General features: G+C 43.9%; 2 protein-coding genes and 1 long non-coding RNA gene across 8 annotated transcripts in view; 1 reads left to right on the top strand and 2 right to left on the bottom strand.

Annotated features, from left to right (window-relative positions):
* ZNF664 (zinc finger protein 664) overlaps window positions 1-5,898 on the bottom strand; it is a 39,372-nt gene extending 33,474 nt beyond the window's left edge. For 2 of the 4 annotated variants that reach the window (XM_015153077.3, XM_002798822.4), the window contains exons 1-2: window positions 5,810-5,886; window positions 5,077-5,211 (exon numbers count right to left, since the gene is read on the bottom strand). The gene's annotated coding sequence lies outside the window, so the exon portion shown is untranslated. 4 annotated transcript variants of the gene reach the window in all.
* Window positions 5,899-6,103: 205 nt separating this feature from the next.
* The window catches only part of CCDC92 (coiled-coil domain containing 92), a 35,997-nt gene continuing 15,609 nt past the window's right edge, over window positions 6,104-26,491 (top strand). For 2 of the 3 annotated variants that reach the window (XM_001101661.5, XM_015153074.3), the window contains exon 1: window positions 6,104-6,579. The gene's annotated coding sequence lies outside the window, so the exon portion shown is untranslated. Of the gene's footprint in view, window positions 6,580-7,286; window positions 7,339-26,491 lie in introns of those variants that run through there. The other variant, NM_001194197.2, reaches the window with a different exon arrangement.
* On the bottom strand, window positions 9,556-14,163 carry LOC144333188 (uncharacterized). Its single transcript, XR_013401652.1, has 2 exons — window positions 10,480-14,163; window positions 9,556-10,176 (listed from the first exon to the last, which is right to left on the bottom strand). It is a non-coding gene; the product is annotated as an uncharacterized LOC144333188 (long non-coding RNA).

Genomic DNA, 26,491 nt, shown 5'->3' with positions numbered 1-26,491 from the left:
AATTATTCTTTGTAAATTCTCTTCATGAAGAACCTACGTGTCCTGTAAGACCTTCAAACTCAAGCACATCCAAAACTGAATCAGTCACTTCCTCACCAAAGCCTACTACATTCCTGTCTTAATCTGTTTTCTACTGCTTTCAAGAGAATACATGAAAGTGGATAATTTATAAAGAAATTTATCTCTTACAGTTATGGAGGCTGAGAAAGCCCAGGTCAAGGGGCCACATCTGGTGACAGCCCTCCTGCTGGTGGGGACTCTCCAAAGAGCCCTGAGCCAGCACAGGGCATCACACGATGAGAAGGGGCTGAGCATGTTAACATGTTGTCTCAGGTCTCTCTTCTTTTTATAAAGCCTCTAGGTACCCTCCCATGACAACTCATTAATCTATGAATGGCTCTGCCCTTATGAGCCAAACCGCTGAAAGACCCCACCTCTCAACACTGTCACATTGAGGATTAAGTTTCAACATGAGTTTTGGAGGGGACAAATATTCAAACCATAGCCAATTCCCAACTACAGTAAATGAGTCCACTCTCCCCTCAATTGCCCAAGTCGGAAACCTGGATATCACTGACTCCCCGCCATCACAAAGGTCTAGCCACTCTCTTCCAAATACCTCTGGAAACTTTCCACTGTCTACCTGCATTGTCTCAACTTAACTCAGGCCACCGTCATCTTCCCTGGAATTCTACAAAAGCCTCCAGTCTTGCTTCCCTCTAATCCATTATCTACTCTAATATAAATTTTTTTAAATGCAAAATGGATTGTTCTTACCCTACTCACAAGTTTTCAATGGGTCCAATCATTTTCAGTGTAATTTCCAAATTTATTCATACGGCTTTAACCAAAAAAACAGTGCTCATGTCTATTTGCCATGTAGTTATCATGTCCCACATATAATACACTTCGTTAAATCAAATGTTCCAACATACATGTAATACAAGTACATGTAATCTTGGCATGGAAAGCATTTAATTCTGATTATTTCTTGGGAAAAGCCTAGGGGAGACTGGTTTTTCATATCACATGTGTTTGCATTGCTTCAGTTTTTTTTTTTACAATGGGCATTTACTTTTGTAATGAAGATGTTACAGTTTCTCACAAATTTCACTAAAGGTCTAAATTTAGACAAAAATATATACTATCTAGTACCTAAAAGGATGTGGTAAAAATGACACACTCTTATGTTACATTGGCCATATGTATCAAGAGTCTTTAAATTATTTACATTTCTTGATGGTCTAGGAACCATCAAAAGAATATTTTTAAATACAGAGAAAAGCTTTCTGCACAAAATATGTATATTGTAGAATTACACTTACGGGCACAGTTTGCAGAGTGGTTATGATACACCCCCGTATCATATATTTAGTCCACAATTCTTCAGATTTCCACCTGATCTCTTCTACATATTTTTGCCATTCATAGGTTGTACTGGAAGGCTCCTGGGACTTTTTTTGGGAGTTTTAATTATATCATGTATACAACTGTGTATCCTGATTTCCTTCCACTTAACACTATCATAAGCATTTTAATATATTTTCTTCATAAACATTTTTAATGGCAGTGTTATTTGCCACTAAATATATGATACAGGGGATGTATCATAACCATTCTGCAAACTGTGCCCTAAAGAGTAATTAAATTTTATGTAGTCTAGTACACTAGTTTTTAATTATTATTTTCTCTATTGTTTCTAATAGCAGCAGCTACTTCCAAGATTTGAGTGCTGTGTAGGCGCCTGGCTCTTTATCTCTTACTCTCATAACACCATAAAGTGGAAAATATTTGTGGCAAATAATAAGCTAAGAGTTAGTATTTTCAATATGTAAAGAACTCATACAAATTGATGAAGAAAATAATGAAGATCAACACACAAGTTGTTACAGGATGTGAATCCACGGTTCACTTGATAGACCTGCCGATACTTTTTAGTGTAGACAACTAGTTTAACATTTTTGTGTACTTTTTGCATACAAAGTACCTTTTTATTGCTACTTTTATTAATGCTCACTTTTAAAAAATTAGAAACAAGGATTTTTTTTTTTTTTTTGTAAGACGGAATCTCGCTCTGTCGTCCAGGCTGGAGTGCAGAGGCCCAATCTCTGCTCATTGCAAGCTCCGCCTCCTGGGTTCAGCCATTCTCCTGCCTCAGCCTCCCAAGTAGCTGGGACTACAGGCACCTGCCACCATGCCTGGCTAATTTTTTGTATTTTTAGTAGAGATGGTGTTTCACCGTGTTAGCCAGGATGGTCTCGATCTCCTGACCTCGTGATCCACTTGCCTTGGCCTCCCAAAGTGCTGGATTACAGGCATGAGCCACCGTGCCTGGCCAGGATTTTTTTTTTTTTTTTTTTAATCAAACACTGACTTGACCTTCGTGTAGCTGGTAACGTGAAGTCAATGTGAATTCCAAGGGAAAGCTCACATCTCTTCCAGACAGCCCTCTGAGATGGCCTACTTGGTCTCCCCACTTCTACTCTCCAGCCCCAACACACCCCCACATCTTGCATGCAGCGACTAGAGTGGCTGTTTAAAGATACAAATCTGATTATGTCACTCCTCTTTGTAAAACCCAACCCGTATCATGGTTTCCCACTTCACTCGGGATAAAATACAACCACTTTAACCTGCCCTACAAGACCCTACTTGATCTGGCCCCTGGCCTGCCACTCTTCCCCTTCACCTCCATAGTCTATCCACATTCATTCTTTCAATTCCTGGAATGGGCAAAGCTTTTTCCCTGCTTTGAGGCCTTCCCACATGCTGTTCCTCTGTCTGGAAAATTATCCCCCACTTCCCTCCACACTAACACCTACGCACTCTTCAAACCTCAGCTTAAATCTTATTTATACAGAAAAGCCTTTCCTAGGCCCCTTTCCTCCACTCTAAAATTTGGTCTCCCCTTTTTTATACTTCCTCATAGCAGGTGCTGCTTAACTTCCACAGCAGATACCACAGTTTGTGATCATATGTGTAGTTGTGATTGTGTTTAAATTCCGATCCCCTCCCCCTCACAGATCATAAGCTTCAAGAGAAAAAGAACAAGTTGATTTTGTTGGCCACACTGCAGGCACTCATATACATCTGAAAGAAAGAAAAATACATACAAAGCCCCTAATCGTATCTCGTACATCTTAAAATGTTACCCATCACATCATTCAATCATTATTTAAATGATTAAAATATTAAATCTCAATATTAAAACTCTGATACAGCTTGCAAATTTAGTAAAAATCCCTTTTCCTTGAAGGACATAAAAACTAATCTGAATCTGCTACTGCCACAGAAAAATACATGTACAACTTACAACTTTAAGGAAATAAGATTAAATATTATAGTGAGAGTATTGTCTGGTGTTCAGTTTGCTAATATGTTTATTCACAGTCAACTAATTTATATGCCTTATTTTTTAAGGTGTGAAAGCACTAGGGGCTGGGCACAGTGGCTCACACTTGTAATCCCAACACTTTGGGAGGACTGCTTGAGGCCAGGGTTTGAGACCAGTTGGGGCAAGATAGTAAGACCCTGTCTTTACAAAAATAAAATAAAATAAATCAGCCAGGTGTGGTAGCACATGGTTGTAGTCATTCCTAACTACTGGGGAGGCTAGAATCATGCCACTACAGTCCAGCCTGGGCAACAGAAAGAGACCCTATCTTGCTCTCTCGCTCCCTCTCTTTTTTTTTTTAAAGAAGAAGAGGAAGAAAAGAAAGCTCTAGGAAAAAATGCTTTGCAAAATATTGTTTACGAAGCCTAACGTATTGTCAGTACTTGATAAAAATTAATTTAAAAAATCACAAATTAAAAAGCATTCAAAGTTGACTATCTCTAGTGCTCTGTGATATGATACACACACATCTCGTCAAAAAATATAAATGATATTACAAATAATTTTTGTATCACAAAGGCTAATAAAACCAATATTTATATACTACTTTACATTCTACAAACCATATGCACTGTATCACTGAACTCTATGGAGTAGATAGAGCAGGCCATTTACAGAAAAGAAAACTGAGGTTTGGTGTCATTCAATGTCCTCCCCAAGGTCACACGACTTCTAAGAGGTACAGTCACAACTACTATACGGGAGGGATGGCTGCTCCCACATGTAAATTTCTTAACCAAAAGAGAACTTCATCATAAATGCCGAATCTCGGTATTAGCGTATATCTGTACTATCACCGAAATGTCATCTCATCAGAGAACCACGACCGGCGAAAAAGCTGTTTTAAAGTTAAAACTTTAACTATCAATTTGGGAAACGGCTAAACCACGGTATACTGAAACTATGGAACATGATGCAGCAGTTGTTAAAAAAAATAACTTGAAGCATTATATGCTAAAATTGAAAGGGTGCAACAGTCCTTGTTAAAGCAGTCAAAAACGATGTTAGATGCACACACGTAAAAGTATCCCAAAAGATCTAGAAGGATACACACCTCACACGTAATAGTCGGCATCCCTAGAGACAGCGGTTGATAGTCAAAAGACAAAATGCCATCTCTGCGATACGCTGTTTTTACAAAGAAAATGTACTACTCTAATTTAAAATTAATTTTTAAATTTTAAATTAACCTGTGGGTTGAACAAGGTCAATTTCCTGCTTTAAAAAACTATGCATCTATAAAGGAAATAGGGGCCCTAAGAAGACAAAATGCCTAAAAACAGTTCCATCTTGAGAAAACAATAAACTGTAAATATCAGAAAACGTTCCTTGAAGAAGGCAATAGCTCGGAAATCTTTTTTCAGTATCTGGTCTCCTTTGTTGCAGTGAGACAGCCCATAAGCAATCTAGCGACCAGAACAGTTCGGAGCAGGCTCCCGGGGAGATTTAGTTGTTAAGAGTTCGGCAAGAAAGGTTTCACAAAGGAGCCGAGTTCTGGGGGAAATAAGAGGTGATGTGGCGGAGAGATGGATCTGGATGGGAAAATGTCTGGGAGGGGGGTATACGGAGTCCATGAGAAGCCGGGGACAGTGAGAAAACTGCAGTCGAGTCCTGGAAGGGGTGAGAACGCCTGCGGAGGCGGGAGTCGAGAGGGAAGCGGACAGCGCCGGCAGCCAGTTTACCTGGGTGAGAATCCGGCCCTTGTTGCGGTCAAACAATGGAGGCGTCCGGCCGCAACAGCCTTCTGCGCTGGGTGCGCGAGGGGTTCCTCATCACCTGAGCGGGATGCTCGCCTCCTCTGCCGGACGCAGGGCGCCCTGAAAAACACACAGCACCCCATGCAGCTGGCTCCTCCGCAGCCGCCCGGCTCCCCGGTCCCCTGGCGCGGCCATGACCGCCTCTCCGGGGATCCGCCTGGAAGGGCTCCAAGGCGCGGCTCCACGGGCGACGAGGGCGGCCGCGCTCCCCCTTCTCGGCTCCAACAACAATGGAGCCTGGCTCGGGAGTCCGGCTCCCGCGGGGCCTCGCCCGGCCTCGCCCTGCCCGCTGCCCAGCCCTCGCTCGCGCCGGCCGCCATCTGCGCCCCCCGGCCCCGCTCCCCAGCACTGCGGGCCCGCGGCCGACCGCCCGAGGCCCGAGGGGCGGCTTCTCAGCCCGGGGCCCGCCCGGCTGCGCGGAGCCGCTCTGACCTTCCCAGCCATCCCCAAGGGCCGGGCCGGCCCGAGGCCCATCCTCCGGGATGGGTTGTTTTTCTTTTCTTTAATCCACTCCACCTCCTTCCCACCCCCAGCCCGCTCCCCGGCCCCTGGCCCCTAGCCCCCTCCGGGAAAGAAAGAAAGACTGCAGCCCGGCCGCCGAGAACTCACTCCAAGTGAGGGGAGTCAGCGCCCCAGGCCGCGGGCGCCGCGCACCCACCTCCCTCTCCTCAGGGACACCTCACAGGTGCGCCTCCGAGCCGCGCGCGCGCGCGCTCCGCACACCCAGACGCCTCCGGGGGACAGCGCGCGTGCGCACGCACGAGGCCGGGGAGCCCCGGGGGAGCGGGGACCGCACGCATGCGCGGCCGCCCGGCCCGCGCCCCCACTGCCCGCCTCCGCCCCCGCCCCCCAGCCCCGACACTGCCGGGCCCGGCCATCCCCAATCCCCGCGCGCGGCGCGCGCGCTCCCGCTCGCTTCCCTCGCTCCTCCCCGCGCCCCCGCCCAGGCCGCGTTACCCAGGGCAACCGCAGTGCGGCCGCACCTGAGCTGTGCGCCTGCGTCCCGCGGGCCCGACCCTCCCTTCCCCTCGGCCCTCGCCCCTGCCCGGCCACAGCCGGGCGGAAGGGGGCGTCGCCCCGCCTCGCCAAGTGAATATCTGCCCGCCGCCCCCGCCCAGCCCGGCAGACACAGACCCGCCGCCGCGTCGGCGCCTCGCCCGTCGGGTCAGCGCGGCCAGGCCTCGCCGCCGGCCCCACTCCCAGGGTGCACCGCGGCGAGCGCTCGGGTGGGAGCGGGCGAGATGTGCCGGGCGGGCGGCGCCCACTGACCTCCCTCGGCGGCCCGGCTCCGGGCAGCGCCCGAGCCCAGGCAGCCCCGCCCGCCGCGCCCCGCCCAGCCCATGGGCCGCGAGCCCCCGCCGTCGCCCGTCGGGAGGACCGAGCCTAAGAGGGCAGCCGCCTGAAGGAACGCGACGGCGGCGCCCGCAGGTGAGGCGGGGCCCGGGGTGTGCCGAGTCCGGCCCCGCTCACCTGGCAGCGCCGGCGGGGGCGGAGGGGCCGGGCAGGGACGGGAGTTCGTGGCGAAGACTTTAAAAACCCTCCCCGCGGGGAGATGGGGGACGGGGTCCTCCCGCCCCACCCCCGGCGCTTGGGAGCCGCGCTAGCTCCGCGAGGGGCAGGGGTGGCCCCGGACGAAGGCAACTCGGGGGACGGCGGAATCGGGGGAAGAGGGTCCCTGAGGCGCGGGCCGCGCCCGCCCCCGCAGGGTCTGCCGGCCCTTTTTGGGGAGGGGGCGCCCCGGCCCGGGCTCTAGTCCAGGGTGCGGACCGGCCGCGGCGCGCGCCCACGCCAGTGGCTAGGGGGAGGAGAGGCCGGTCCCGGGGCGCTCCTGCCAGCCCCGGGGTGGGATCGCAGGGCGAGGGATCCGCATTGCAGGTGCACCAGGAGCGCCCCGGGGCCTAGCCCGGCTTTGTCTGGGATGCTGTGGGGAGGAGGCGGCTTGAATCCACATCTCCTTTTTAAATGCATGTTACCACCCAGGGGACCTTAGAGACCCTCCCTGACAAGTTGTATCGCCTCCTGTCCTGGTAGCCTTTCCGTAAGTACGCTACCTGCCAGCCCCTTCCTGAAGCTTTGATGCGCTTTAGTTTACTCTGACGATTTGTTTGTGATTCGTGAAACGGAGCAGAAGGCACAAACGCAGCAGAGCTCCGGGTTTGGCTCCTGGGCTGCCGTCTGCTACCGCGAGTGAGTTTCTCTAACTTAGGTTTTCATGCTGGCCTGTATTGTTTCATTTCAAGCTTTGATATTTAGCAGTACGATCTAGTCCACTAATGAAAATTAGGCGGCCAGAGAGAAAATATAACCGTACTCTGTAGTTTAGGTTGCAGTAGTTGGTTTTGTAACAAAATACAAGCTACCAGGCTGTAATACTTTAACATATTACGCATTTCCAGAAACCTGTAAGAGTATTAAAACTAGGATTGCCATTTTAAAACTTTTACATTTGAAATTAAAGAGCATTGGTATTGATAAAATGATTTTTTTTCACATTAAGAATTCCCATGCATTTTCTCGCCGTTGCATTGTAAGGAAAAAGATGCTAACGTTTGAAGTGACTTTTACCTCCAAAGATGTTTTGAAATGTATGTAATTCTTTTGGCTAACTGTTCATCTTACGTGAAATATGCTTGGAAGAAGGCTTTAAAACTAGTGATTATATTTACGGGTATGCGTACCTATACTTATCACTGAAAAATCTTGAAATAGTTTTGTTACTCCTCTGCATATTATAATTACGCAGTGAATTTAGTTTAGGCACATTTAAGATCTAAGGTACAGGACAATTATTTGTGTGAGATTTTTACTCTAACACATTTTAAATACATCAGTCTGACAAATAGGTTTTTTTGGAAATTAGAAATTTTTATTAACTCTTTAAAAAAAGAATCATTCATCTTGGGTATATAACTCTTTCATCTGCCATGTTGCATAAATTGCCAAATTGGATAAATTGATCTCAACTTACCCAATTATCTTTGGATAAATTGAGCTCAATATAATTACCTCATTGGTAGGATGCCTTTGCAGTGACACTAACGTTAATAAAGTGTTGATGCTTTTAAAAAATACTTATGTTGAAAAAGCATTTTCTCGTATATCTAGCAAGAAAAGTCGTGGAACTTTTTTCCTTCTATCTGGAACCAGATCAGCCATAAATAGTTTCTAATACATAGTGGGCACACATTTGGTAACTAAGATTAATTATATCTACTGAATTTACTGAATTCCATATCCTTCAAGGGCAGTGACTAGGTGACTTTGTGTCTTCACACACCAATGTTGCAGTAAACGTTTGAGTCAGATTGAAGTTTCATCCCGGCTAGGTAGGTGCTAACCTAATGACACCGGTTTCCACATCTTCAGCTCTGATGTTTCAGCCTGCAGAAGGATTTGGGCAGGGAAGTGGCTGTGTCCTAATTGTCTTCAGATATGTGGAGGTCTGTCATGCGGCAAGGGATTTCATTTATTTTGAGTAATTAGTACAGAAAAACAGATTTCACTTTCACGTAAAGGCAAAAGTTGTTTATGGTGAGAACTAGCAGTGGAAAGAAGGGGCCGCTCCTTCCCTAGGGGCTTTTGGGATCAGCTGGTTCCCCACTTGGCCTGAATGTCTGTTAGGAGGTATCACAGGTATAGGGCGGTCTTTCTGAGACGGACTCCTAGGTATTCCGATGGCAACTATATTCGAGGACTTCCGTACTTCACTTTTAGCACTGTGGCTTTTGTTTTTTGTTTTCTTAGGCTGGCTTCTACAGTTGTGGACATAGCAACATCCCCAAACACCTACACAAACCCTGGGAAGATTTTTAGTAGATTAAAGACCCACCTGCTATCAAAGATGATTCTTAGTCCTGCTTTGCGTTTGTATGGCACATTACAGGAATAAAGCACTCTCAAATTCAGTGTGTTTTAAAAGACTCTTTTTAATTATACATGATTTGTATTTCTTTCTTTGACTTTTATTTTCTACAATAAACATTGAATCAAGAGGAAAATTACTCTTTTCTAGGAAGGCAAGCACAAAAGTCTTTTTTTAAAGCTCTTTTTAAAAAATAGGATGGTGCCAGTCATTCTTTGGAGAGCCAGCAAGTTGTGAAGGTGAATCGTTCTTTTACTTGGCTGAAAACATTTTTTTAAAGATACTGAATAAGGCTGGGTGCAGTGGCTCACTCCTGTAATCCTGGCACTTTGCTAGGGCGAGGCGGGCAGATCACGAGGTCTCGATCGAGACCATCCTGACCAACATGGTGAAACCCCATCTCTACTAAAAATACAAAAATTAGCTGGTCATGGTGGCGCAGTATTCCCAGCTACTCGGGAGGCTGAGGCAGGAGAATCGCTTGAACCCAGGAGGCGGAGGTTGCAGTAAGCTGAGGTCATGCCACTGCACTCCAGCCTGGCGACAGAGCAAGACTCCGTCTCAAAAAAGAAAAAAAGAAGAAGAAGAAGAAGAAAAAGACTGAATAAGAGATGATTCTTGTGCTTGCTCCGCATTTTAGTTTGTTTATTTCATTACTCAAACATGACTCAAGTTTCACAGCAAAAAGTCCAGTCATATCCACCTACATTAAGTTGCATTGGATGTTTTTTCAGTATGTCTGCATGGTTTTTAAAATATGCTGGCAGCTGAAGGTAAAACAAAGCCAAGAAGTAGAATTACAGCAAGCTGAAAAGCTTAGGGGAATTGGAGCTTTGTGTTTGAAAAGAAAAACATGTGCCCTGTTTGTATGAAACCAATCTTGAGAATGATGGTTTTATCAAAAATGGGAATAATAATTTATCTATTATAACAAAGATTCGGCTACTGAGTGTCAATCTAATACATGTATTAAGTGGGTCAATGAGGTTGGGACTCCAGTCTGTGGCTAAGAAGCAGAGCAGAGTTACCTGTGAACACGAGTACCCAATACACAAGGATTGAAGTGCAGCAAGACGGTAATGAGGCCAATTGAGTTAAACCAAGGTCCAACCTCTCCAGTTTAGGAAGAAGAGGAAAAAATTCTGAATTAATGTCTGCTTGGACTGGACTTTTTTTTTTTTTTTTTTTTTTGAGACGGAGTCTCACGCTGTTGCCCAGGCTGGAGTGCAGTGGCGCGATCTCGGCTCACTGCAAGCTCCGCCTCCCGGGTTCCCGCCATTCTCCTGCCTCAGCCTCCTGAGTAGCTGGGACTACAGGCGCCCGCCACCGCGCCCGGCTAATTTTTTGTATTTTTAGTAGAGACGGGGTTTCACTGTGGTCTCGATCTCCTGACCTTGTGATCCGCCCGCCTCGGCCTCCCAAAGTGCTGGGATTACAGGCTTGAGCCACCGCGCCCGGCCTTGGACTGGACTTTTTAAACGTCTTTTAAAGTAGTTTCTCTCTCTTGTTCTGTAGCAGATGAGTTTGTCTCATGCGTTTGTGTCTCTTACCCATTAGCTGACTTTGGGTGTGATAAGTGACTAAGACTCCTCAAACTTTGAACAAGGAATATACCATTTATTTACGCTGTATGCATGAAGGGAAAAGAGACGATTATCAAGTTTTTCTGGCCAACCAAGAAATAAAATGAAACCTTAAAAATACTTATTTTTCCAGGAAAAAAAGTCACAGATACTACTTAAATATTATTACCAGGACAACAAATTAGCAAATAAGGCAACCAGTTAGAAAGCAGCATTTTCAAGGTTAAAGGTTGCATTTTAAAGCTTTTAGCCATGACTTTTGAAGGGATCACACAAACATCTTAAAAGACTTCTTTGTTAATCAGAACACAGTTTACATGCAAATTTCCACAATGGAGAGCAGACCGAGATCAATACTTTCACCATTATTCCCAGCTTACTGCTTTATCAGAAGGAACTTTACTACGAAGCAAGAAGTGTCTACTCTTCTGTGAAGGAGTAAGTTTTCTCCTTGTTTCTGAAATTTTTTATTCTAGCTGAATTCTCAGGACCGAGCAGTAAACTTCCATTGGTTAGCACCAAATAGAGCAAGCCTGAGAAAGCTGCTTATAATAAGGGGGAAAAACGACAGAAGAAAACTTTTAATAAAGGAGTATAAGGCACATAATACTCTGCTTCTACAAATTTTCTTTTTGTTGCCTCTTTGGCAACACTTCAGATACTAAATTTAGGTCTGCATAAAATCCATTATCCTTTGCTCTTCAGATTTCCTCCCCAATCTATTTCTAAATGCATCCTGTGCCCTTCTCATTTACTATGCAAGTAAGAGAGTTTATGAGAAGTCGTTAAAGCCCATTTTCTTAGGTAACATTGTTTAAGCATTAATGCTACGTGTAAATTGTCGTTCCCAATATTACTGCAATACTCTCTTTCTTAAAGTTGCACATTTTACCTAGAAATCCGTGGCATCATACTCTGAAAAGGCCATCTTTGATATAATGTAGAGAACATGTAAAAACACTGGGTTCCCGAGAGAAAGTTCCATCTCTATCATACATAGCATAATTATCTTAGGATCGCCATATTTTTCTAATGATAAATGAACATGAGAGGTTAGGCTCATGCCATACCCTAAACATTGAAGGAGGCTTTTTGTAACTCCTTTCTCTTCAGCTGTCACACACATCAACCCAGATGAAAGGCACTGCTAGTGTTTCTGCCTCGGTGGCCAGTAGCGTGTTAGGGCAGATATGCATTTTTAAAATAGCCAAGGCTTGCACATTGATAAGAAAGATGGAGGAAGGTTGGGGTTTTTTGCTCAGTTTTGTGTTCCCATAGATAAGAACATAGTAGAAGTTACTAGGTTTGGCCTGTCATTTTCAAGGAAGGTCAGTATCTGATACCGAATCATCTTTATCTTTTGGTTGAGTCCCTGTGACAAGACCAGAAAGTTCTAGTGGAATAGAGCAGCAGCTTTCTGGCATTAAGGTACTTGTTCATTGACATGCCCTGTTGCTCTCGGGGGAGGAAGGATGTGTAATCTTCCTCAGCCTCTGCAATGTGATAGATTTCAAGTGAGGAATTATTTTCCATCAATAAAGGGGTCAAGTCAGTTTTTGACAAGTTTATTAGTACAATAAGGCTGTGGTATCAGGACCCAGTTCAGAGATGAACAAAGCCAAACCATATTGTTTGAGGGCAAAGGCAGGTTTTTAGGGGAGAGAGAAAATAAATATCCAAGTAGAAACAGAGCCAGAAGTGAGACCTTGGAGACAGGTTGAGAGCTGTCTGTTTGGAGGTGTTCTTGTGTCTCATCCCTTGTTGCAGGATGGAACTCAGAGCTTTGGGTGACCATTGGCTAATTCTAGAGCACTGCACTGAATGTTACTCATTAGCAGGCTGTGGTTAGAGCAGAGTGCCTTTCCTAGTAGTTTCAGGATGCCAGTGGGACCTGCCTGTGCAGTGACCATCTTGAGTCTGAAATTTAAGTGGAAAGCAGCAAATTAGCCATTCCTGTGTTTAGAGAAAACTGAGTTTAATTAGAAGGTGTCAAAGTCGTTGGGGTCAGCATGTTCCTACTGAAGAAACTGGGAATCCTCGGCACATTAGTAGCCAGCAGAACTGTGGAGTCCCTTGAAGGAAGGTTGAAGTGATGTTTGGACTGCTGAACCACAGAGTGAACCTGGGAATGAGATATATTGACAGACACCCTCATCAGTGCTTTCCATCGGTGTGCAAGACTTAGCTATTTTTCAAAAGAACATAGCTTCCTCTCCCATGGAATGTCCTACCATTGGGGATGTAACCAGAACCCTCCGAAGCCTACTCAGTTTTTTAGGTGAAGATCCCAGATTTTTGTTTGTCACAACTCTCATGTTTACATTTATAGGTAGGGAATCCAGCCACTTCAGTCGAGTTTCTGAAAATTCCTGGCTAGGTTATTTTTCACAGTTCCATTTAGACATTTTACCATCTCTTCTGATTGTGGACAAGACAGTGAAGGCATTGATGAATGTATAGGGCTTTACAGCTTTATTTACAATCTGGAAATTATGGACTCCTATTCCAAATAGACACACTTAATGTACCAAATCTGTAAATAAAATATTTCAGAAGTCTTTTTGACAGTCATTGTGTTAGCCTTTGCATGTATCTTCTATACCCAGTGAAATTACTAAAGCATTCACACGAAAACCTGTTTTTCTCATTTGAATAAAACCAATCTGAATGTGCTTATAAATGCCCGCCTCCTGCCCCACACCCCCATCCATAGATAAGTTGCTTTCTTTGTCTTTATGGCTACTTCCCACAACATGAATGGACACGTCAGACAACTCACACAGTGGTGATGAGCTACACTGGTAAATTTGGAGTATGCTACCCACATACAATTTTCCCTGGCATCCCTTCTTGTTGGTGTGTACCAGGCCATGGGACACAGGAACAAGATGAAGGCACTTTGGAGCTACCAAGGGGCTCTCTGAAACCCTGACAGTCTTCAGAGTCCCTTCTACGATGTGGGGCCTGATCTGGGACAGGACAGTGTGGGAAAGAGCCACCATAAGGGACTGTTCACTCTGAGAGAGATGACTGACCATAGATAACCTTGACCGTGTTATTCACCAAAGGAAGTATATTTCCAAAACAGCCCAACATGAGTTACATGAGGGCTGTGAGAAATGTAAGCTCCTCCAAGAGCATGCAGTCCTCACTGTTTTCACAATTGTCCATAGTCAACAGAGTCACGAAAAAGTGAGAAAGAAAAGCAGGACTTCATACTCCAGTGAGAGCAATAAGCTTTGACTTCCGGACAGAATATACAGAGGTCAAGATGAATCAAGATTCCTCTTTATTGAGAAGAGATTGCATCCCAAAGACCAATTTACTTTTCTGTGAGTGGGTAGTCTTGTCTCTTCAATTATACACAAGTGTTTATGGATTCACCTCACTGTATCTCGATGCACACGTACATGCACACATGTCATTCCAAACAGTGTATTTAACTGGCAATATATTTAGCAATTTAAAATTGTAGTTTTTAAATGTTACCAAACATACCAGGTGTCCTAATACATTGATTGATTTTACCATCATAATTTGAGCTTTAATAACAAGTATTCAAAAAAAGACCCAGCAGCTCATCCGTGGGGATTATCAGGTGACAAGGAATGTTTTTTCCATTTGAATTTTAATTTCTTTATTCGTTTTTAGGTAAATATTATTAACTAATTGCCTTACTATTCTGTTGGTCCAAAGGGAATTAGGAACTTTAGAAAACAAAATTTACGTTAAAAAATAATGCAGTTGTTATTTAAAATTGTCAGAAATGTGGCATCTTAAAACATTCAGCTAATGGAAGTAGAGTGACTCTTGGTTGTCATAACATGTAATACTGTCTGGGATTTTTAAAAAGCAATTTATAACGATAATAGTTTCTTAAGTTACAGCTCCCTTTAATTTGTATTCTCATGTTTAGATTCATCTACTCTGAAATCATGGTGTTAGGTAGTCATTGAGCTATTCTGTAAGGCAAGTGTCAAGAATTTAGGAAGTTCCATTTAATTTAGCCTTTGTGAAAAAATTCTGCTTTTTGTATGAATCCATATGTACAGGGTTGTCTGTGCCCTGCCCCTGCTCCCACATATTAGCTCCACAGGGGGAGAGTGTTTGTCTCTTGTTTGTTGGTGTGCTCCATGTGTCCTCCGCAGTGTCTGGCTCAAAGCTGCTTGACGATGCTTCCTTTATAGAAAGAATGAACTGTAATACTTCCTATCAACCCCCACATAGAAGACACAACCTTCTCTTATACCCCCAAATTCACAAAAATAGATATGAAAGGATTTTCTTTAAAAGTACTAAGAACTTGAATAATTTCTTTTATGTAGTCTTCTGTGTTATATTGGAATAACCTTGTTGTTGTTAATACACTTTATAAAAAAAGATAAATAACTTTTCAGTTTGTACCTGTTATGTTTAAACTTTATTTTTAAACTGCTTTTATAACCTGAGCAATTGTTTTTATTTTGAAAGAGACCTTTTCGAAGTAGAAAACCATTTTAAGATTTACCAGCGCAACACTAATTACTTCAACTTCTCCAGTATATTTGTGCAAATCACAAAGTTCAAATTATGGCTGTTGTACACAGGGTTTCCTGGTGACCACGGAGCCTGTACTTTCATTTCTCCCAGCCTGGAAAGCTTTCTTAAAGTGCTAGTATATATAAAATATTAGGAGTTTTGACATGATTTCATAAATTTATTGGGAGTCTTTAAAATTCTCCTAAGGTTTACATATTTAGTGAAGTCCTTAAAAACAAAACTCTTTGCATTGAAGAAATATTAAAGCCTTTAAACATCAAAGTTTCCTAGAGATTTCCTGCTTGTCTTAGATAGAGTACTCCTGTGGAAACTGTACATCTAGGTCAGCTTCAATGTGTCCACTTAATTTCTGTAGAAATATGCAGCTTTATAACCATAACACTGGAGTCCCTATTGCATTTCAGAATTATCTTGCACTCACCCTCTTCAGTTCTCAGGTCACGTTAACGTTCATACAAGAAAAGCAAAATCTCACATTATTAAGAAATGGGAAGAAAATTATTACATTCTTAGGCAATTTGGAGTTTATTTGCAGTCCTTTTTCTTCCAAGCAAAAGAAAGCAAGGAAATGCTGATCCAGTGTTCCAGCCGTTTTAGCTAAACAGGTAAAGTAGTCCCTTTCTGCACTCCTGCTTCGCCAAGCGTGTAAGATACAAGGAAGAAGCTCACTCAAGTAGGCTCTTGTTGCTCCCTCACCTGCTGGTTGCCTTTTCCTCCAGGGTTAGCAGTTCTCTGGTACAGGAAGGATGCTGCATGTGGGGAGAGCTTGCCCTCCCAAGAGTGCCATACGCTGCGTTTACTAGCCATCCCGGAAACCCAGAGAGACCAGGATAAACCTCAAGTCCAAAGGGGAGAAAAGGCCTACCTCAAATTAGGTTGACCCTAACCCTGGGGGTTTCTCATCCAAAACTCTTTTGACCTTTGGGGTCAGATTATCCTTGCTGTGGGGCTGTCCTGTGCATTATGGTCCATTTAGCAGCATTCCTGGCCCCTACCCACTGGATGCTGGTAGCACCCACCCACACACTCATGACAACCCAAAGCATCTCCAGACATCACCAGATGCTCCCTGGGGGCACAGTTGTCCCAGCTGAGAACCACTGCTCCAACTTGATCAAACTCAAGACTCATCAGGAGGATGAGAACCCTGTGTTCTTCCATTAATTCCGACTGCTTACAGTTTGCCTCATATCAGAAAACTTACACGCTAATTCCATCTGTTCTTTGGATTAAAAAAAAAAATGTATCTTGCATCAGCCGTAAAACAACGACTAGATTCTCTGAGGGGGAAAAAAAAAACCTGTGTAGATGGTGTTCTTAGCAGGCTAGAGTCAGATTGTAGAAGCAGGCCATCTCCTCTCGAGACCCCACGTGAAGATTACTCTTGCCACTGCCAGATGATGTTATGTCTCAGCACAGAGTCGCCACTTTCCTCTCTCTACTCCCCATCCCGTTCGGCCTTCTGAATCGCGGCATCAGTTGTTGACTTAAGCAGGCAAAACTCAAACTACATTTGAATAAAGAATTTGTCAGTATCTGCATTTGTTGTAGTCTTCTGTATCGAGAGAAACTCCAAGCCACTTATCCAGCTAACCAGAACACCTTAAAAGTGTTTATGTCTTCAAAAAAGAGATACCACATGAAATTGTATTATTAACAAGTTAGTAAATAAGGCAACCAATTTAAAAAGCAGACATTTAGAAGTTCAGAGCTGTATTTTAAAGGATTCAGCAACAATCTCTAAAGCCCAGGTGTCTTAAAATGTTCGGTAGTACAAACAAAACAGAATTGTACATTTTTACACATTTCCACACAGAATAGCAGAGTAAGCTTGTAGCTCTTTAAGAGAACTAGCTTTTTAACCCAAAATGGTGTCTGTTTTTCTGCAGCTTTAGGAGAGAAGAAGCATTTTCTCTTCCTCTGAATTTTTTTTTCACAAGCCGCAGCATCAAGAATAAGCACTGGAATTATATTAGCATCTGGCACAAAAGAGTAGACCTGAGAAGCTTACAGCTTAAAATATGGGGAAAGAAAAGGGCAAAAGAGAATGTTTAACAAATGGAATGTTGGCCAAATGGTGTTCAGGCTGTGCAGCATATGCACTTTTACGTTTAAGAGGGTTGCGGCATTTTGTCTTCATTTAGGGACAGTATATTATCTAGTTAAGATCATAGGCTTTGGAGTCAGACTGATTTGGAGGCTTTGGAGTCAGACTGGTTTGGGATGACCCCAGCTCTGCCTCTTACTAGGTGTGACTTTAAGGAAGTTATTTTATTTAACCCTCCAAGCTTGTTTGCTAACGTGTGAAGTGAGTAAGAATATCTGCTCCTTAGAGTGTTGATCAAGTACGTAGCATGGCGCCTGGCACCGAGCCCTTGGTAAAAGGTGATTCCGTGTTCGTTCTTCTTCCCTGGAGCTAAAGGCTGTGTTGCTACTGCAGTTTCTGTCTGCTTCATCCTGCATCATCCCTGCCGGACTAAACTCCCTTAAGTGGGGATTTTGCCTCTATTGAGTAAAACCTCAGCTTTTCCCCATTTTTTATCTTTTCCATCTCGACTTTTCTGAGCAGCTTTTAATATACAACTTAAATCTGACACTAACTTTTCTATCTAACCTTATTTTCCACCATTCCCCAGAATGTTCTTTCCATATCAGATAGTTTAATGGTGTCATGTTCCTTCTAAAGCTTCATCCGTATTTACTTCCCCAGAAACGCTTCCTCCTGACCCAACTCTGCCCATCCTTTGAGGCTCAGTTTAATTCCAACCTCTTCAGAGTAAAACCTTTGTCACTCCAGTCCTTATTCACTCATTATTAGGTACCTCCATGTGTCTGGCAACAGATAGGTACCAGGAATGCTACAATAAATAATTGAGGCCGGCCCCTTTCTTCCAGGGATTTATGCAGCCTGGGGCAGGAGAGACAGGTAGATAAGAGAGAGCTGCCAGTGCTGTCATGGGCAGCTCTTCACCCTTAATGGACAGCCCTCCCCTGGCTCCTGTGCTTGGTGTATGCCTCGTGAGGATTTAATTATATATTGTTTTCTTTGTACTTTAGTGGCTGAGTCTCATATCCCCAAGTAAATTGTAAGCATAGGACTGAGTACACAGTGAGCACTTTAGAAACATATGCTGGCTTGATCTTTCACCTCCAGATGCATATTTAAAAGGAGAATCAATTGCTTAGCCTATTGTAAAGGCCTTGTAAACTTCAAAAAGCAAATTAAAAAACAAAATCAATGATGACGTTAAGCTCCTGGCGATCCCCATAACCTCCTAGTGATTAGAGTGGCTCCTAGGCTTTGGAATTCATGGGACAGTGCGCTTTTAAATTTGGCAGTTCTAAAATGAAAATGAAGAATTGTCTTTTGAGTCTAATAAAGTTAGCTTTATGGAAAACTCACTGCATTGTCCTCGTTTTTCTCACTGTGTCACAGACCAAGAAAAGCATCATCCAAGCTTATGACAGGCGTTTCCTGAGTTTCTGAGCTGCTGAGTGCCACTGAGGAGCTCATGAAGCATGATCTGAATCATGAGCTTACATGCACCATGGCCGCATCTCAGCTTCAGTGCCGTGTCACAGGCTTAGCATTGACAATTCACATACTTGGCTCGTAAGAGAAATTTCCAGGTGTCAGTAAGCTGCACCAGAGAAGATACCGTATGTCACAAACTCTAGGAAGTCCTGAACAAGCCCACATTTTCCTTTCCACAGAAATGAAATTTTAATTTGTAGGTGGCTTGATAATTTTTTACTCTTTTTATTTTTGAGCTATCTATGGCAATCAGAGAAATTGTTCTAAGCCCTCTCCTGCTCACTAATACAAGATACAGCATAGCACCTAATGATGAGGTCGGGGAAGATGCTGAGTGAGATCACCACTAATGTGCAACTCCTAGAAAGAAGCCTTTCTTAAAGGGCCAGCCCAGGTTTCCAGAGGCACCATTATTGTAGGTGGCGGGGAAATAGCAGGGAACAAGACAGAAAAGTCCTTGTTCTCCTGGAGTTTACAAAGCTAGTAAGGTAAGAAAGATAAATAAGCGACCTAATTTTAGAGAGTGATAAATGCTATGAAGATGTAAAATGGCATAATGATGATGGCAGTTGAAGAAAATTGTTAAATTATTCCAGCAGTACAAAGTGAGCACTGGCCACAGCAGTTACATTTTACCTGGGAGCAAATGAACCCTTGGATGACTCTCCGTATTGAAGCAATGATAGTAAACACATAGCTCTAGCCATGGTTCTAAATGCTTTAGATTGTGCTGCCCAACTTGGTAGACACTAGCCTCATGGGGACAGTTTATTTTAATTCAAACAAAAAATAAAATGAAAAATTTTTCAGACACATTAGCCACACATTTCAAGTGTTTGATAGCTACATGTGGCCACAATAGCTACAGAAGAGTGTGGTCACTCCACTGAGCCTCAGTTCTTTAAAAACGGCATAACCATACCTATTTTGCGTGATTGTTTCAAGAATTAAGTGATCATCTGTAAGTCTGGCACCTAAGGCCGGGCGCAGTGGCTCGTGCCTGTAATCCCAGCACTTTGAGAGGCTGAGGCAGGCGGATCAGTTGAGGTCAGGAGTTTGAAACCAGCCTGGCCAATGTGGTGAAATCCCTGTCTCTACTAAAAATACAAAAATGAGCAGGGCGTGGTGGTGCACACCTGTAGTCCCAGCTACTCAGGAGACTGAGGCAGGAGAATCATTTGGACCCAAGAGGTCAAGGTTGCGATTGCGCCACTGTGCTCCAGCCTGGTCAACAAAGTGAGACTCCATCTAAAAAAAAAGAGTCTGGCAGCCAGACGCTTGGTGTGGCTACTTTGTTGGACAACAGAGAATAGAATATTTACATCATCACAGAAAGTTCCATTGGACAGCATCTCTTTAGATAAACTCAGTCTTCCCCACATCCTAATGAGGTGTAGGTACTGTTTTTCCATTTTGCAGATGACGAAATAAGGCATGGGAGTTATGCGTGACTTGCCCAAGGTTGCATCATTAACGAAGGGCAGAACTAGAATGCAAACCCTGGTGGTCTGGATCCAGCCTGGTTAATCCCTACCCTGCTATTCCGCTATAGTGCACAGATCCAGTATAGCTCATCTGTGTGATCCGCTTTCTTTTTTTTTTTTTTTTTTTTTTTTTGAGACGGAGTCTTGCTCTGTCGCCCAGGCTGGAGTGCAGTGACCGGATCTCAACTCACTGCAAGCTCCACCTCCCGGGGTTACGCCATTCTCCTGCCTCAGCCTCCTGAGCAGCTGGGACTACAGGCACCCGCCACCTCGCCCGGCTAGTTTTTTGTATTTTTTAGTAGAGACAGGGTTTCACCGTGTTAGCCAAGATGGTCTCGATCTCCTGACCTCGTGATCTGCCCGTCTCGGCCTCCCAAAGTGCTGGGATTACAGGCTTGAGCCACCGCGCCCGGCCTCCACTTTCAACCAGAGTGCATCTGAGGGAGAGAACATTACCTCTTCAGAAAATCTTGTCACTGAATGCTTTTAAATTCAGCTAACATGAGTACTGACCAAAGGATCAGGAAAAATGTAGGCCTATCATAGGCACAATTTCCCCCTCCTTGAAAAGGGCACAGGAAACCACAAAGCACCAAAAAAATACCAAGTTTATGTATGATCTCAATAAGGCAAATTAAGCTCTCTATGCCTCAGTTCCTCTGTCCTAGAGCGGTGTGAGGATGTAATGAGACAAGGCCTGGAAAGCCTCAGCGGGACCTGTCACAGTCAGTGACTCCAGGGAGGTCAGCAGCAGCATTACCACTGCACTCAAGCGGCCACACTTGGGTTGAATGTTCCAGAATGCACAGGAAACAGCAGAACAGACCACTAACGTGAGGAGACAGCTTGTCCTTCTCTCCCAGAGCTGCCATGAGATCCTGTGGTTCCAAACAGCCTGAGTTTGGAATTGGAGAGCACTTTAGGAAGGCACGAGGCAGAGGAGGTAGCAGCCTTTGGAAAGAATCTGCATTTGGCTCATGCACTTAGGATTTGCAAGTTTAGTTAAGTGTCTTCACTCGTCTGAGCCTCCATTCTTTAAAAAATGGGTTTAATCAGCTGGGCGCGGTGGCTCATGCCTGTAATCCCAGCACTTTGGGAGGCCAAGGCAGGCAGATCACCTGAGGTCGGGAGTTCGAAACCAGCCTGACCAACATGGAGAAACCCCGTCTCTACTAAAAACACAAAGCCAGGCATGGTGGTGTGTTCCTGTAATCCCAGCTACTCGGGAGGCTGAAGCAGGAGAAGCGCTTGAACCCAAGAGACAGAGATTGTGGTGAGCTGAGATCACGCCATTGCACTCCAGCCTAGGCAACAAGAGTGAAACTCTGTCTCAAAATAAAATAAAATAAAATAAAAAATGACTATAGTCATGTATCTTGCATGATTGTTTTAAGAATTAAGTAATCAGCCGAGAGTGGTGGTTCACATCTGTAATCCCAGCACTTTGGGAGGCCAAGGTGGGCAGATCACTTGAGGTCAGGAATTTGAGACCAGCCTGGCCAACATGGCAAAACTCCATCTGTACTAAAAATACAAAAATTAGCCAGGTGTGGTGGTGTATGCCTGTAATCCCAGCTACTCAGGGGGCTGAGGCACAAGAATCACTTTAACCTGGGAGGTAGAGATTGTAATGAGCCAAGATCACACCATTGCACTCCAGCCTGGGCGACAAAGCGAGACTCCCCCATCTCAAAAAAAAAAGAATTAAGTGATCATCTATAAGCCTGATACATAGACATTTGGTAAATAATAGTCATAATTACTATTTTGATTAATGATTTTCAGCTTCTTATTAAAAAATGTCTTTGAGTGTACATTGGGTGCTTATTTGTAAAAGTATCTAAATGAAAGTGGGCCCTTAAGTATTTTCTTGCCCAGATGCTTTACACCCAGGGAATGCGTTAGGACAGAGTTATCCTCAAACATGATTGCTGTTACCACCCTTTACAGTGTGGTGATCACACCCTTGAGAAGCCAGGCAGAGCCAACTGAAAGGCATCCCCATAGCAGCTGCTTGCGAAGATGGAAGCTGCCTCACACTCCCCCCACAGCCAGCAAGGACAGTGGCCGCCATGTGTGACCTCAGGTGACCATGCTGTCCATTCTGAAAACTGGGAAGTCAAACTCCCAGGCTCCTGACTGGCCAGTAGGCTTCACCAGAGCTGGATCAACCAGAAGAAGCTGAAACATCCAACCTAAGAATTTCAGACTTCAAATGGAAACTCTGGGCACTCTAAAACCAAAATTGCTAAGTTCCAAAAATGTTGGATACATTGGGTGCTTATTTGTAAAAGTATCTAAATGAAAGTGAGCCCTTAAAGAGTGTGTCATGAACCAAGGATTACAATTAACCCCATTGTGGGGGCACAAGGTCAAATATAAGAGGAAGAGACAAAGTCAGTTGTACAAATGGAAAAAGTGCAAATGAAAAATGATGACCTTAACAAGGCGAGGACAGGAAGAAAATACTGGATTGCCTCTCATTCTCTGAAAATTCCTAATGAATATCAGATGTAGTGATTTTCTACCTTCCCCAATTTCTTTCACTCTCCTCCTCCCACAGCTGATATGTGATCTATGAAATACAGTTGTCCTGCCCCTTATTTTACTTGCCATTACTTGTTTTCATTTATTTTGACTGGGTTAATGCACTAATGGCTCATTTATCTATGATGATCAAAATTTGGTTGCAAGACAGCCCTAAAGTGACACCTATTTGCCTTGTACCATTCTCTCACTGGTCTCTGGATGTTAGAATTGCTGGTGCATTTTAAACAACAGACTTTCTTAATGGATAGCTGTTTTGTGGGAAGCTTTTCCCTTCCCCTGGAACTTAATGCATGATTTCCCAGAGAGCTGGAACATATGATTCTGGGAATTCTCTTGTTCCCTGACATAATAAAGAGTGATTGTGAGTGGGAAGAACTTTATGGGGGTCAGTCATAAATGCCATCAGTAAGCATGCCTCACCTATTCTGCACAGCACAGGAAGTTTGCGGAAAGGATACTTGTAAAGAATTGAATAATCCACGCTGGGGCTCTCAGATCACTAGATGGAAAGTCAGAGGTCAAACACCCTTAAATGGACATGCTGAAGCCATCAAAAAAAAAAAAAAAAAAAAGAAATGATCTAGGGAAATGGTAAATGCCTTCTTAAAAATATGAGTTTGTCTTTTAAAAATATTGATACTTAAGCTATGTTTTTCCAAAGGAATAAATGTTCAATAAAAACAAGTATCTGATTATTGATCACCAGAAGCTATGTAAGTACTAAAATTAAATGCCCGGTCATAGTGACTTTATTCACTGAAGTGACTATTGTTGGACTATTTTAATAATATCTAGGATCTCTAACGTCCTCCCTGTGGAATCAGTGTGGGCCCCTTTCACAGACAGGCAGGTTGGAGGAGTTGGCTTGCTTTTGCTTGATGCGTAGCTAAATTCTTACACTGTCCAAGATGACGTGGCTGGGACTGGGCAGAGCCTTTTCTACCACCTTACACGGATGACGCCTCTTTCCTCTGTAAGTGACAGGCATCTTCTCTGATGCCCATTATAGCTAATGAAACCATGGGCGCTTTCACTTTTTGTAAGTAATAAAGGGAAAATATGGCTCAATTAAAGTGTATAGAGCCAGGTAAGGGGTCTGGCACTTATATTCCCAGCTACATAGGAGGCTGAAGCAGGAGGACCACTTGAGGCCAGGAGTTTGAGTCAAGCCTGGGCAACATAGAGAAACCCTGTCTCCCCCCCAACCCAAAAAATGTATAGAGCTTCAGCTAATGAATATATTTCCTTCCTTAAAACCTGTACTGTAATTAGGCAGACCCACAAATGGATAAAAGAAGCCTATCAGTTAAGTCAGGCGAATTGGTCCATGTGTTTGGCAAACCATAGAGATTGAGATTTTGAAAGTAAGGGAACACATCTTCTTGGCCTAGGAGCTACAGTTGAGCTTGTGATCATCAAGCACTAGGATGAAGTATTTCCCATTTCGTTAGGATGAACGATGATTTGGCATTTGGGATCACTGTATCTTTTAGTTATCAACTAGTAGACAAAATCGGCAGTAATCTCAATCTGAGGTGGAAATGGAAAGACCAGTTGGATGTGAACTGCTTACTTGCCCTCCCATTAAAGGAAGGTATCACTAGATAGAACTGTTTGTGTGGTAACTTATGAGATATTTGTGTGCTTAAATTGTTGACTCAGGATCATCGTGGTAAATGACAAGCTTGTTAGAAGTGCACCAGTGACATTTCTACTAAGTTGAAAATGATTCTAGCTCTAGCTCTTGAAACAAGGCTATTTGGGTGATCACCAGAGGGCAGTCACATTGGGGGCTGCCGAGAAAGGGCAGGAGGAGGATGCAGGGAGGGTGGGAAGGGCCTGAGCAGCACCTCCATGGCCCCACTAGCCACCTTCTCCCCCAAAGCAGCTTCTCCCTGAGCCTGTGTCTTTGGAATAGAAAGTGCAGAGTTGACACTGTATGGGCATCGGCCCTCCAGCTCTGAGGGTCCGGAGATGGAGTGCTGGTGCTCCCTCCTCCTGGGGTGGGGTCTGCCACCCGCTGCTGGCCTCCTGGCGGTTAGGAACCCAATCTTCCATGAAGCCCAGGACACTCCCAGAAGGCACCACATGACACAGATGGTAGGAGCGCATGTGTTTGCCTATCTTGGCGTGCACAGGCCACTGAAAGACACGCGTAAGCAACCGGAAATACAGACTTGCTTTCTTCATGAGGCATTTTCACACAGAGAAGCCAAGCCCTCATCAGCGTACAGACCCGTGACATGGTTTTTAAATAGAAGCCAAATAGAAACTCTTAAAGTATGAGATAATCAGAGTGCAGAGAAACCCGGTTAATAAATCCATCTTGTAGGCCTCCAGTGACTGCAGCCTTCCCAGACAGGCTGCGTACCCTCTTTCCATGTCTAATTGTCAGGCTCTCTAATCACATCCATTACAACTTCAATGTTAGGCTGCACGTTCTTTCAGAAGGAAATGGCTGTTAATGTCGAAAGAATTGTCGATGAGCCTTAATAAAATAAAATACATATGAAAGATAATGTCAGAGAATGACAGGAATGTATAATGCATGGCGGGAGGCACCTAAGTTCTCATCATTGTCATTTTTCTGCATATCTTTGGGACACTAAATTGTTACATTTGTAACAACTACCTTCCCATTAATTCTTCTTGGTGATGGTAAACCAATCACAATTCTAGCAATCCAAGATTACCCTGGAACAATACTGTTAAAACATATGATGCTACTTTGTTAGTGGATATTTAGTGATTATCTTTTTTAAGAGAAAACTTTATAATTTTTTTCTGACTATATTTTCATCACTAAAGAAGCTTTATAGATAGTACTAAAATAGAATTTTTAAAAGGTAAAAATCACCCAGAGTCCACCACCTAGAGACAAATGTTTATTTATTTATTTATTTATTTATCTTTATTATTTTTTTGAGATGGAGGTTCCCCTTTTGTTGCCCAGGCTGGAGTGCAGTGGCGTGATCTCAACTCACTGCAACCTCCGCCTCCTGGGTTCAAACGTTTCTCCTGCTTCAGGCTCCCCAGTAGCTGGGATAACAGGCGGATGCCACGACGCCCAGCTAATTTTTGTTTTTGTTTTTGAGATGGAGTCTCGCTCTGTCGCCCAGGCTGGCATGCAGTGGTATGATCTCAGCTCACTGCAACCTCCGCCTCTCAGGTTCAAGCAATTCTCCTGCCTCAGCCTCCTGAGTAGCTAGGACTACAGGCATGTGCCACCACACCCAGCTAATTTTTTGTATTTTTAGTAGAGACAGGGTTTCACCATGGTAGCCAGAATGGTTTCCATCTCCTGACCTTATGATCCCCCCGCCTTGGCCTCCCAAAGTGCTGGGATTACAGGCATGAGCCGCCGTGCCTGGCCGAGACAAATGATTTTTAACACTTTGGTGTATATCCTTCTACACATATACAAAAATGTGAAAATATACGTACAGTTTTTAACATACTGTTTAAAAACTTAACCTATCATAGACATATTACCTTGTTGGTAAATACAGATCTATGCTGTTTTTAATTATTGCATACTTTAGATGTGCCATGCTAGCCCTTTATTGACAGACATTCAGGTTATTTTGTGTGGTGATTATCTCGCAAAAAAATCTTTTTTTTTTTCCTGGTTGCTACTGGAGTTTTCTTTCCTCTTCCAGCTTTTAGAGACGTGCCTATTAAAAGACGTCTGCTGCTTAGCCAGAAGTAGGGGAACCCACAAAACATTCCCATCCAAAGTTTCCACATTTGGATGAGTCCAAATTTAGTTCAGTTGCCACTTTATCGC

This window comes from Macaca mulatta, chromosome 11 (assembly GCF_049350105.2).
Source record: "Macaca mulatta isolate MMU2019108-1 chromosome 11, T2T-MMU8v2.0, whole genome shotgun sequence".
NCBI classification, from domain to species: Eukaryota; Metazoa; Chordata; class Mammalia; order Primates; family Cercopithecidae; genus Macaca; species Macaca mulatta.
This window is presented reverse-complemented; position numbering and strand designations above follow the sequence as displayed.